Genomic DNA, 13,193 nt, shown 5'->3' with positions numbered 1-13,193 from the left:
CAATGTGCCCCCGATATGGTTTTCACCAATGGATTCGTATGTATGAATAGTAGATACAAGATACCAAATATACTTATTTTCAAAAACAAAACATACCAATTTTTAGCCACTTTAATAAATGTCTCACACATTAGCTGAGTTAAAAACCTTACAACAGTTAAAGACCAAGTAAAAAAATAAAAATTAACCTAAGGGAATGTTCACATGTCATATTTTAGGCCACAACATGACTGCATCATTTTAGACGCAGATTATGTTTTTGTAAAACACCGGGGCTGTTTTCCCTGAAGCAACTTCTCTGGCATCTTCTTGGACATCTTAAGCAGCTTTTCCAAAGGTGATTTTTTAAAAAATTACATTAGGAATGAGCAAATAGGTTTGGATAAGAGCTTAACCGAATAGCTATAGCGCTTACCGAAAGCTGCGTCGGGAACCCGGATACCTGGAGCGCTGCCGATGATCAGCTATTCAGCTCCGCAGTTGCATGTGTAGCAGCTGTTTCACTGTCACAACACATGCATGGAGAACCTAACAAACAGGCTCTCCATACATGAGTTGTGACTGTCACACAGCCGTATATAAATACATTTTTGGCACTCAACTTTGAATAGTAGATTAATTTTATTCGCAGTCACAATATAAACGTTTCGGTCAATACACCTTGACCTTCCTCAATATACCAACTGCTCTTGTATTATATGGATGGGTAACCTCAACATGAGAGGTATGACTGGTGACCCAAAATTTCGTGAGTAAATTGCGTAGGGTCCTATTGAGTCCTGTGGTTAAATATAAAAGCACAGAATTTCATATTTTATGTGGCGTTAGGTGCTGGCATCAGTTCACCATATGTATATATATAGAAAATAGCCAAATTAGACCACGTCTGCAATAAGTCGTGTCTGTGTTTCCCTTTGTCTTTATCACCATATAGAGGCTTTCCAATATTAATAGTATCTGTTTTCCTTTGTCTTTGTTACCATATAGTGGCTTTCCAACGTGAACCGGACTCAGAAGTCTGTACACCAATGCTGTCGGTGGTGGATAGTGGTGTCTCCTATCACAGGGGAACACGGCGTCCACAGCTTGTTCACGGCGTCAACAATGTTGGAAAGCCACTATATGGTGATAAAGACAAAGGGAAACATAGACACGACTTATTGCAGACGTAGTCTAATTTGGCTATTCTCTATATATATACATATGGTGAACTGATGCCAGCATCTAACGCCACATAAGATATGAAATTCTGTGCTTTTATATTTAACCACAGAACTTAATAGGACCCTACACAATTTACTCACGACATTTTTTGGTCACCAATCATACCTCTCATGTTGAGGTTACCCATCCATATAATACAAGAGCAGTCGGTATATTGAGGAAGGTCAAAGTGCATTGACCGAAATGTTTATATTGTGACTGCAAATAAAATTCATCTACTATTAAAAGTTGAGTGCAAAAAATTTATTTATATATTACTCTGGTGTGGGAACCTTTTTTGTGCACCACTTCAGCTGTGCCACGGTATACATATATATTGTCACACAGCCGTGACACATGCAGCTGTGGCGCCTAACAGCTGATCATCTGGAGCGCTCCAGGTATCCGGGTTCCTGATGCAGCTTTCGGTAAGAGCTATAGCTGTTTGGTTAAGCTCTTATCCAAAGCTATTTACTCATCCCTAAATTACATGTATATCATAGTGGCAGCTTCCAAGTGGAAGCCATCAGAAGAATGGACAGGTCACTTTTAGCAGCTGCACGGCTTTCGAAGTCTGGAGTGATTAATAGAAAATGCATAACACAGAATGTATGCACTGTAACTCCTTAATGACCAGGTCAAATTTTTAAAATCTGACTTGTCATTTCATGTTGCAATAACTGAAATTTAGAAAGGAAGGAGGAATTCAGAAAGGAAACTTGTAAATATTTTTAAAACTTAGCTTTTAGTCAAGCCATAGGAGGAGCTCCATTTAAGAACCAGTAGACTATTAGACAGTACAAAAAGGAGGTCACAGACCTGTGCGTTTCAACGGAGTGTCTAAGGCTATGTGCACACGTTGCAGATTCTGCTGCGGATCCGCAGCGTTTCAGGCTCTGCGGGTCTGCAGCAGATTTAGGTGCGTTGTACAGTACCATTGTTTTCAATAGTAATCTGAAAAATGCCGTGCACATGCTGTGGATTTTTCCGCGTGGATTTGCTGCGGGTTCAAATCCGGAGCATGTCAATTCTTTGTGCAGAATCCCCTGTGGTTTCCCACCTTCTCCATTGTAGAGGTGTGAAACCGCAGGGCTAAACCGCAGGCTAATCCGCAGGTCTTTTGACCTGAGAATTTACCTGCGGAATTTTCAAAATCCGCGCCGAAAAATCTGCAGCACCTAAAACTACGTGTGCACATTAGCCTTAATCATGTCTTAACAGAAATGTTACAATATATCTCAGTGATTTTGAACCTGTTTTTTCATAACACATTATGTTTAAGCATACTGGTAAATTAATATCGGTTTGTTATGCTTCTATTTATATAAATATAAGAAATTTGAGCAAAACTGATGTCGTTGGATCCGTTTTTTTTCTCATAGACTTGTATTAGCGACTGATTGCGATGGATGGCCCACGTTTCGTCCATCGTTCACTGGATCTGTCGGAAATTTTGAGTCCGTCAAGCGGAGATGACGCACAAAGGAACGTTTTTTGTCTCTGTCAAAAAGTTGGACAGCAACGGATCCAGCGCCATCCGTCGTTGGCTATAATGGAAACCTATGGACGCAGGATCGGTCGCTGTCCGTCAAATGATGGAATCCAGCGACGGATTCTGTTTTTTTAAACTGAGCATGCTCCAATTATTCTTACCAGATAGGGCAGTTGGATCCAGCGAAAAAACGGATCCGTCACATCAGTTTTTCACAATCTGCGACGGATCCGTTTTTTTTCCAAAACTTCTGGATTGCGACTGATGGCAAAAAACTGATGTGTTAAAGAGGCCTAAGGCCATTATTTGTCCATGAACTCCCATGCAGCCATCAGGACCACACAATCATGATCCCAGGATGGGGTTAAAAGGTAAGCCCACACACTCTATTAAGCATCTAGATCTTGTATACACTTTTGACAGCAGCATCTAATGGGTTAAACAGCTATGATTGGAACAACATTAATTGTCACTAAAGCAACAGGGTGTCAGCTATAGTGTACTGCTGACATCCTGAAATTACAGCTGACAACCTGACATTACACCTATCTGGGGTTGATATTGTCTTATATCTCAGGTCAGTTTTAAGTCGTGTTGGTGGTCACTAAGAGGGTAAGTATTTTTGGTGTTTTTTTTAGTGTTTCTTCCATTTTAGGTGGAATTCACCTGAAAAAGATTTTATATGCACATACCCATAAAATGATATCATTTTAACTTCCAATAAAACCTGCCATCTTCTAGCAAGCAACTAAACATATTGGGAGCACCATAATAGATATAATTAGTGCATAACCAAGTCATTCCATACAGTCATACAGTCACCATATTCTGGTTTTGTCAGAAAAAATGTGTGTATTTTATATATTATATTATATAAGATGATGCAGCACAAGTTAAAACACAAAGGAGATGATAGATGCCAAACTGCAGGGTACAGTCTAGTAACCCAATAATATAAGTACCAAAAAGCAGACACTTGACTATAAGAATACTGACAAAGTCTCTTTGGAGCTGAAATATTGCTTTTCCGCACACATGGCAAATTAAAAGTTTCGTGATGTGATTAGCGTGCGCGCTTGGATGAGGCGTTATTTGAGAATGCTCCTGTCCTAGATGAGTATATTCGACGTGCTTTAAAAAAAATGCTCGAGTCACTGTGGCTGCATGTTTCCAGGTGTTCGACAACTGCAATACATGCAGTAACAATCATGCAATCCCTGCATGTGTTTCAGCTGTAGAACAGCAGCGAGACATGCAGCTGCGGGTACTCAAGCATGCCGAAAATACTTGTCTAGGACACGAGCGTTCTCGGATAACATCTTATCCGAGCATGCTTGCTTGTTAAGTTTTTTTGATATTCTTATAGTCAGGGCCGGTTTTAGGTAAAGTGGGGCCCTAGGCAAAAGTTTAAAATGGGGCCCCAAATGATAACGTATTGCACATCATACAAAAGCATTTCTGTTATAGTTACATGCACTGAGTTCAGGCCGCTAAACAAGTGTGATCAACAATAGTCGTTTGCTTGCTTCCCGGCCTCTTTACACCACCTGAGAAAGAATGATGGGGACAGAACAATCACTAATAGATCAATCTGTCTCCATACAGTATCATGTTATCAGCAGCACATCTACAGTTTACACCGGCAATCTGCTGCTGAGAACAATGATTATTTGCTCCCTCATAAACAATCCAATCACTCGATAAATGTGCAGCATTTTGCTTGTTTAGTAAAATACATACCATAGTCCTCCACATAGAAAAATGTGCACCACAGTCCTTCATATTGCAAAATGCACACCCTATAGTCCTCCATATAATATAATTTGCCCCCTAGTTCTCCATATAGTATAATACACTCTTCAGTCCTCCACATAGTATAATACACTCCTCAAAATCCTCCATATATTAAAATACACTGCTCAGTCCTCCATATAGTATAACACACTTCTCAGTACTCCATATAGTATAATACACTCCTCATAGTCCTCCAATAATTAAATACACTGCTCAGTCTCCCATATAGTATAATACACTCATCAGTCCTCCATATAGTATAATACGCTCCTCGTTGTGCTACATATAGTATAATGCACTGACTTAGTCATCCATGTAGTACAATTCACTTCTCATAGTATATTGCACCCCATAGTTCTTCATATAGTATAATGTATTCCCCATAGTCCTCGATACAGTATGATGCAGCCCACAAAGTATAACGCAGCCACCCCACAAAGTATAATGCAGCCACCCCACAGAATATAATGTAGCCCCCTTAGTATAATGCAACCCACCACACAATACAATCTAACCCCCATAGAATATAATGCAGCCCCCTATATAGTATAATTCAGTCCCTCCATAGAATATATGGTAGCCCCCTCATAGAGCATAATGCAGCCCCCCATAGAATATAATGTAGTTCCTCCATAAAATAAAATGTAGCCCTCCTCATACTGTATAGTATAATGCAACCCCCATGGCATATAATATAGCCACCCCATAGAGAATACTGAAGCCACCTAAAATGTAATCTAGCCCCACATAGTATATAATGCAGCCCCCATAGAAAACAATGTTGCCCCCTCATAGAGTATGATACAATCACCCCTCATAGAATATAACAAATTTAATACAACCCCCCATAGAATATAATGTAGCACCCCATAGAATATAATACAGCCCATCTCCCCATGGAATATAGTGTAGCCCCCCCAGGAATGGCCCCATAGTCCAGTACTCACTCATTGATATATTTAAAAAAACCCACAATCCTCACCTCTCCTCGTGCCCCGCACTGCTCCTGGCTCGGCTCCAGTCTCAGCAGCTGCACTGCCCGGCACACAGCAGGTATGCGATGAAGTGACATCATCACGCACCCGCAGTGTCAGAGGCAGAGGTGAATGATGGGAGAGGGAGCATCAGCTGATGCTCTATCCTCCATCTTTGCTTTGAACTGTACCGGCATCATAGATGCTGGTATAGCTGAATGCGTCAGCACTGGCGGGGGGGAGTCTAAGGCCGGCCCTGCCTGTGATAGAATCAGATCATAGGGAACTGACACTCTGCTTAAACCCTAATGAGCATTTGTGTCAAGTGTCATTAGGATAATCATCGCAATTCTCTCGCATAAGAGAATATATGCAAGTGTGAGCTACTCCTATTACAGAACGCAGTGATCCTTGGCTAGTGATCACAGTGATGTCATCACTCCTAGTGCCAGCACACACCACAGAGCATCCTGTGCATGATCCTGATGAGTGACATCAGGTATCATTCATTTTTTTATATTACTTTTTGTTTCATTTCCTTTTTACGTTTATTACATTGGAGGTTTGTTTGCTATGCAGCATGTGACTGGTGTGGAGGTGCAGTTAAAAAAAACTCACCAGTGATCAGTCATGTTGTGTTGTCTTTATGGGAAGGAACACTTCTCCTGGGCAGCAGCACAGCTACTGTACTGTTTCCTGACAGGTGCTGCTGTGCAACGTCAGGACGACATCAGCAGTCAGGTGTCACATGGAATGGTCCTTCTGCTGAACAGTGCTGCCAGCCCAGGACACAGTAAAAATGATAATACAGAAGCAGGCTGTAGGAGTGAGGATTAATGGCCATAGCAGGAGAACAGGATATGATGCAGAGCGCAGGTCAGGTGAGTATAACATGTCTGACTGCTTCTGCCTCGGCCAGGGTCACTGCCGACTTTACTATAAATAACACAAGGCAGTGCAGCACCGGGGAAAGGCTCGCATTGCAGAACAGATAAGATGCACTTACATCTGTCTCTTCTGCAAAGTGAAGCACTGCCTTGTGCTATTTGGATTGTGCGCTCAATTGTGGAACCAGCAGGGGGCCCCTTCTGTGCCTGGGGGCCAAGGCAGCTGCCTGGTCTGCCTCCCCAAGGCGCCGGCCCTGCCTATGGTGTGTTGCCTGATTTTTTTTCACCCACACACACACACATATACAGTATGTAAAAAATGTTATGCATTCAGTGTAATAACAAATCAAAATCTGATTTTTAATGTGTTGTAAAAGAAAATGTCCCAATATTTTAGAAATCAAGCTCCATGTCTCTCTCTGGCATACATGATCTAGTAGGAAAGCCATGTGCTTAGAAATTGGTGTATTATAGCAAAAATAAGTTACAGGGGTTTTTGGTACACTGTCTAATCAACGTTATGAAATTAAATGACTACCCATTTGAAATGTTTTGACCCAAATATTTAATATTCACCATATTTCACATATTTAGAAACTCTTAAAAAAAGGAAAGAAGTGCTAGTTCATGTAGTTGCATTGTCAAAACTGTGATGTGCATATGAATAAAAGCCAAAAGTAGCTTCATGTGCCGTTCATGGTCTAAAGGCACTTTACATCTCTAAAGGGTCGAGTTCTGCTTCAGTAAAACTAGAGCCTAATGCATCTGGACATAAGCACAGTAGTCGGCCGGTAACCATTTTTTTCAAATATTCCAAAGTAGGGGTTATCTGAGCACTTGGTAGAAGCCATGTTTCCGCAGGAGTTATGATTCATTGTGCTGTCGCTTTTTCCGCAAAAATATACAACCCCCAACGCTCAATCTGGAATCAATGGAATCCATTAACCACATGTGCCCAATCTTTATAATGCATGTATGTATTTTTTTAATCTAAGGTAGATCCATCACCCTCTCTGCCTTCATACATTTAAAATTTAGAGCCATGGCTCGGTGGAATTTTCATTTTACTTGATGTGCGGCACAAAACATACACAAATCCTTCCTAAGCAAGGCGGCATTAGATACATCTATTTTATTTTTAAATTAGGGCATGGAGCAAGATAGCGCTCAGTCTGCTTTAAATCACTGGCAGCCACACAGACTGGCTTTTATGTAATAATTGAAGCAGGGAGTGGAGGCACATATCTTAACCAGATAAAGCAAAAACGCAGAAAGGAACATAGTTGAGCACATTGACAGATGTACGAGGTAATCTTTTGGGACTAGACCTGTGGATGGGCAGTCACTGCTTGGAAATGATTTAACAATACTACATTGATGTTTTAAATAATGCAGCAAAGCCACAAATTTCTCCGGCAACGCTTGGTAGATATAATAGATGGGCTTAGTTACACCAGTCTGTTCGGAGGTTTCTACAAACAAAAAATAGCAAACAAGAAAACATATAAAGTCATCCAATAAATGTGCACATTCAGAAGGTCTTGTATATAAAATGACTCGGGAAAGACAGACATTTAAACTTTTCTCTGATCAACGCTTTTATTTACTGCAGAATGTAGAAGCCAAAGTGGTCAAGTTTTAAAAAGATTGGCTACAATGGGATGCATTGGGGTTTGATGAAGGGTTGAATATTTTTGATGGCAAGACAGATAGGACTCCTATTGAGATTTACAGCACAGGTAAAAAAAAGTCCATCTCACTCACGACCGGGTGAACAGATCACACAGTTATGTCTAACGAGAGGAAAATGAAGAAACATCCAGCTCTCACGATCCAAACAAAATAAAGGACGGCTTTAATAAATAATCCACAAAGAATATCAACGAGATCAATACTTCAGATCAATTATTCTTCTTCATGGAATGAGACATGCACAATCAATGACATTTAAATATACCCCAACCCTCATGTTCATTGGGTGTCAAAACCACAAAGACTTTGGTTTGATCATCCAACGTCAATGAGGGTTGGGGTATATTTACCGTCATTGTTTGTGTATGTTTCATGTCATGAAGAAGGATCATAATTGATCTGAAATGCATTGCATGGCTGCACTCGGTATCTTGTATTTTTTGTAGATTAGTCAATAAAGCCATCCATTTATTTATTTGGATCATGGGAGCTGGATCTTCGTAAATCTTGTCATATCCTAACAAATTTTTTGCAATATTTTAGTCAAATAATTTGGTTTTAATGTTTCATCCACATAATACAGTGATTTGTAAAGCTAATGTTCCTAGATTTCTTGAAGTTGATTCACCTATGGTATTGGACACAATGATAGTTTCATTTGGCTTGCAATATATATAAATTTACATGCCACATTTGTTACATAGCCGGCGTTTAGCTCTAACAGCAGTGGCTAGAGCGAGACCTGATTACTGATGTTCACTATTTAAATGCTGCTGTTACACACTCATGCACCAGCTCCCATTCACACTTGATTACCTATCTGCATGCCAAGGTTTGTGGTGGGTGCACACAGAAGCTGGAGTGAGTCCTGATCACTGCTGTTAACTATTTAGATGCTGCTGTTAGTCACTCATGCACCAGCTCCCATTCACACTTGATTACCAATCTGCATGCCAAGGTTTGTGTTGGGTGCACACAGAAGCTGGAGCGAGCCCTGATCACTGCTGTTAACTATTTAGATGCTGCTGTTAGTCACTCATGCACCAGCTTCCATTCACACTTGATTACCTATCTGCATGCCAAAGTTTGTGGTGGCTTCACACAGAAGCTGGAGCGAGCCCGGATCACTGCTGTTAACTATTTAGATGCTGCTGTTAGTCACTCATGCACCAGCTCCCATTCACACTTGATTACCTATCTGCATGTCAAGGTTTGTGGTGGCTGCATACAAAAGCTGGGGCGAGCCCTGATCACTGCTGTTAACTACAATGCGTATATAATGTATATAACATATATTTTTTTTCTTTGCTTGTCCTGCAAGTACCAATTGATATTACAGTAATTGTTGAGTTTTTGCAATCTTTTTTACAAAAGCAAGCAATAGTGTCTACCCTTCAATTCTCGTATTCTTCAACATTTTCTCCGTCATGGTGTTTTGAGATATTTCTATAGTACAGGTGCTGACATCCTTATACAAGTTAATATTGCTAGATGAAAAGCTTGCACTTGTGATCAATAGCAATATCAAAAGAACTTGGTTGTGAATTACTTATAGAATTTTAATGTGACAAAAACTTATCATATGTTTGCTGATCTTACTTAAAGAGTGATCTGCCAAGTTTTGTATTTGTTCTCTAGAAGCCGAGTATGTCAAAGAGAAAAGACGGTGCTGAACTTGTACAGAACACGGTCCACTGGGAACACACATAAAGGTTCATTGAAGGGACAAAACAGAATGCATTAAACCTCAATTAGATCATAGTACATAACAAAGTAGAACCATTGGATTTTTCAGCCAAGTAGCACTTTTGTGAACAGCAATGCAGTCCTGCTATGTCTACATGATTAAGGGTTATATTTTCTACTCTAACTTCCCCAGTAAGATAATTGGTAGCATATTGCATATAATGAGATGGAATAAAAATAAACTTGGGAGAGATCTGAACAAATGTCACAGGCTTAGCAGTCAGTGCACCTACAACAAAAACTACAGGATTGTCCATTCTGAAAAAAAAAACTTACAGTAGATTGATTCATAAAGAAAAGATCAAATAAAACTTTGCCCAGTACAAGTCTTCTATGACACATTGTATATCACATTTGTGGTACATTTAGAGTTATATGTTTTGTGTTTATTTATAAAAATATTTGAAATTTGACAAAAATGTAGAAAAACTCACAATTTTTGAACTTTGAATGCTTACGACCTAAAACACAGACAGTCATAGCGCACAATATAGTTACGCATAGTAAATAGCATTTCACATATGTCTAATTTACATCAGCAACCCTTTTTAAAAATTTTTTTGTTTTGTTAGGATGCTAGAAGAATTATAAGTACAGCAACAATTTTTCATTCTTTTCAATTAAATTTACAAAATATTTTTATTTTAGGAACCACTTCACTTTTGAAGTGACTTTGTGAACCTTTTATGTCCGAAAGCAATCAAGCAAGACCTCATTTTAAAACTGCTCTCCTCAAAGTATTCAGAGCCACATTCAGGAAGTGTGTAAACACTTCAGATGCTTCACGGTAATTAGGCTTACAGGAAGTGGATAGAGATAATGAAAAATTGCCATATTTTTTGGATTATTAGACGTTCCGGATTATAAGACACACCTCAAATTTTGAGGAGAAAAATGGGAATTTTTTAGTTTTTTTAATGAAATGGTGGTGCTTCTTATAATCCATGCATCTTATGGCTTACCGGGGGGTGGTGTCTGTGGTGAAGCGGGGTCCCAGAGTCGGTGCTGGAGGAGGCATGAGTGGGTGGATGCTGCAGGCCACAGGCTGGGATGAAGGGGGGTTTCTATGTGCGGTGCACTGTTGCGGGAGTCCGGTGCTGCTGCGGGTGTCCGCTGCTGCTGCAGGTGTCTAGTGCTGCAGGGGTGTCCGGCGGTGCTGTCCGGTGCTGCTGGTGTTTCTGGTGCTGCTGCGGGTGTCTGGTGCTGCAGGGGTGTCTGACACTGCGGGGGTGTCAGGTGGTGCTGCCCGGTGCTGCTCCAGGTGTCTCCGGTGCTGTGGGGGCTCTGATGACATTTTGTGAAAGGCCAGAGCCACCGCAGTTCCATGGTTTCCTGTGCAGTGGACTCCTGGAAAATGGCCGCCGGGGGCGACGCATGAGCAGATGGAGATCTCGGCACCAAGATCTCAGGAGATGGGATCTCAGCACTGAGATCTCATCTCCTGAGATCTTGGTGCCGAGATCTCTATCTGCGCATGTGCTGCCCTGAGCGGCCAGTTTCCCAGAGTCCACCGCCCATGAACCCATGGAACTGTGGCGGCTCTGGCCTTTCACAAAATGTCGGGCAGAGCCCCCGAAGCACAGGAGACACCTGTAGCAGCACCGAACACTACCGCCGGACACCCACACAGTGCCGGACACCCCCGTAGCACTGCCGGGCACCCACAGCACCACCGGACACCCCCTCATCCTAGCCTGCAGCCTTCAGCAATGGTACAGGTAAGATACATTCGCATTATAAGACACATCCCCATTTTCCCCAAAAAATTTTGGGGAAAAAAGTGCGTCTTATAATCCGAAAAATACGGTACATTTTTTTCCATGAAAATCTTATTTTAAACAAAAGTATTTCATTTTCATGAGTAGGAGAAGAAAATAGACCCCGAAATTTGTTGTGTAATTTCTCTGAGTAAGCCAGTACACAATGTGTAGTCAAAAGCAGCAGCTTATGCACACCCCATGACATAAAAAGGAAGTTGAACTTTTTAACTTTTGACATGAAATGTTGGCAAGAATAGACTGCTAATGGTATGTTGCATCTGAAGGGCCCCCAGTAGTTGCATCTAGTACTCCCACATGTGACCCAACTTTGAAAACTGCAATCCTCAAGGAATTCATCTGGGTGGAATGAGTATCTTTAGCCCACAGGTGATTCACAGAATTTTATACCTGTTGTCAATAAAAATGAAAATGTTTTTCTTCAAATAGAATGTTGATTTAGCACCAAATTTTAATTTTCATAAGAAGTAACATGACAAAATGTACCCTGGAAATTATAACATAATTTCTACTGAGTGTGTAAATTCCAATAGGTCATCAGAAACTACTGTTCTGGCACAATGCATAGTTCAGAAGGGAAGTAGCACCATATTGGAGTGCAATTATTGCTATGCTGTAATGGATTGCGGGTACCATGTCATACTGTATTAGCTCAGTTCCTGAGGTACTAGAACAGCAAAATCCCTTGAAATTGACCGACCTAACAAACTACCGTCTTCAGTGATTTCATCTATGGGTGTGGTCAGCATGCTGACATTAGGCCATGAAATTAAAAACATCACATTTTTAAAACTAAAATGTTGTTTTACCGGATTATTTTTTTCACAAAGAGCAATTGGCAAAAATGAATCCCACACAGTTTGCTTCTTCATTTTTCAGAAATGCAGTGATTCCCCACATGTAATTTGAAACTAGTGTTTGGCCACATGGCAGGGCTTGGAAAGGAATAGAGCTCTTTGGAGTGTGCAGCATAGGTTTTTTTAGAACAGTTTATGGGTGCTATTTGAACAGCCCCTTAAAGTGCCAGAACATATGAAACCTCCTTCAAGTGATACTATTTTGGAAATTACATGCCTCTTGGAATTCATAGAAGGATGTGTTAGGTGCTGGGATTCTCCCTCTGCACAGTATGGATCCCAAGCCTTGTCTTCTCCTGCAGTCCCCCATTCAGTCTCCACTGCAGTGAATGCTTTTCAGCAAAGACATCGGTCTCAGCGTCTTGCTCAGACCCGGCTGTGTGTGTTTGATTACTGCTGCCTCTCCAGGTTCATTTATAGTAACTGGCAATAGTCAGCGGCGAACAGTCACTCCTGAGGCTAAGTTCAGGATTCACTCTACTGAGCATGCTCGTGACGTGGCGACCTCCCATTGGTGGTCGGTCGTCAGCTGCTCAGGTCCCGCGGCTAGTCCAGATTGGCCAGCGAGTTAGGTCCTTTCTGACTTGCATAGTCTATGTAAAGATCTTAGAGGAGCCCATCGGCATGCTATGATCACATTCGTATTGCATTATGTGTGCTTGGGGCTTCGGCTCTGCCTTTATGGCCTGTGTCTCTGAGTGCGTGCTGTTTTGGATGTGTTAGTTGACCCTAGACAGGATACAGTCCAGCCACGTGGCATGCATCAGCTA

General features: G+C 41.2%; 1 protein-coding gene across 2 annotated transcripts in view; it reads right to left on the bottom strand.

The window, feature by feature from the left end:
- LOC141087923 (follistatin-related protein 4-like) overlaps nucleotides 1-13,193 on the bottom strand; it is a 1,467,590-nt gene that overhangs the window by 925,688 nt on the left and 528,709 nt on the right. The gene's annotated exons all lie outside the window — the stretch shown is intronic.

The sequence above is a fragment of the Dendrobates tinctorius genome, unplaced genomic scaffold (assembly GCF_039654945.1).
Source record: "Dendrobates tinctorius isolate UK_male_01 unplaced genomic scaffold, ASM3965494v1 ptg000036l, whole genome shotgun sequence".
NCBI lineage: Eukaryota > Metazoa > Chordata > Amphibia > Anura > Dendrobatidae > Dendrobates > Dendrobates tinctorius.
Note: the sequence above shows the minus strand (reverse complement) of the source record. Positions and strands in the feature narration are given on the sequence as shown.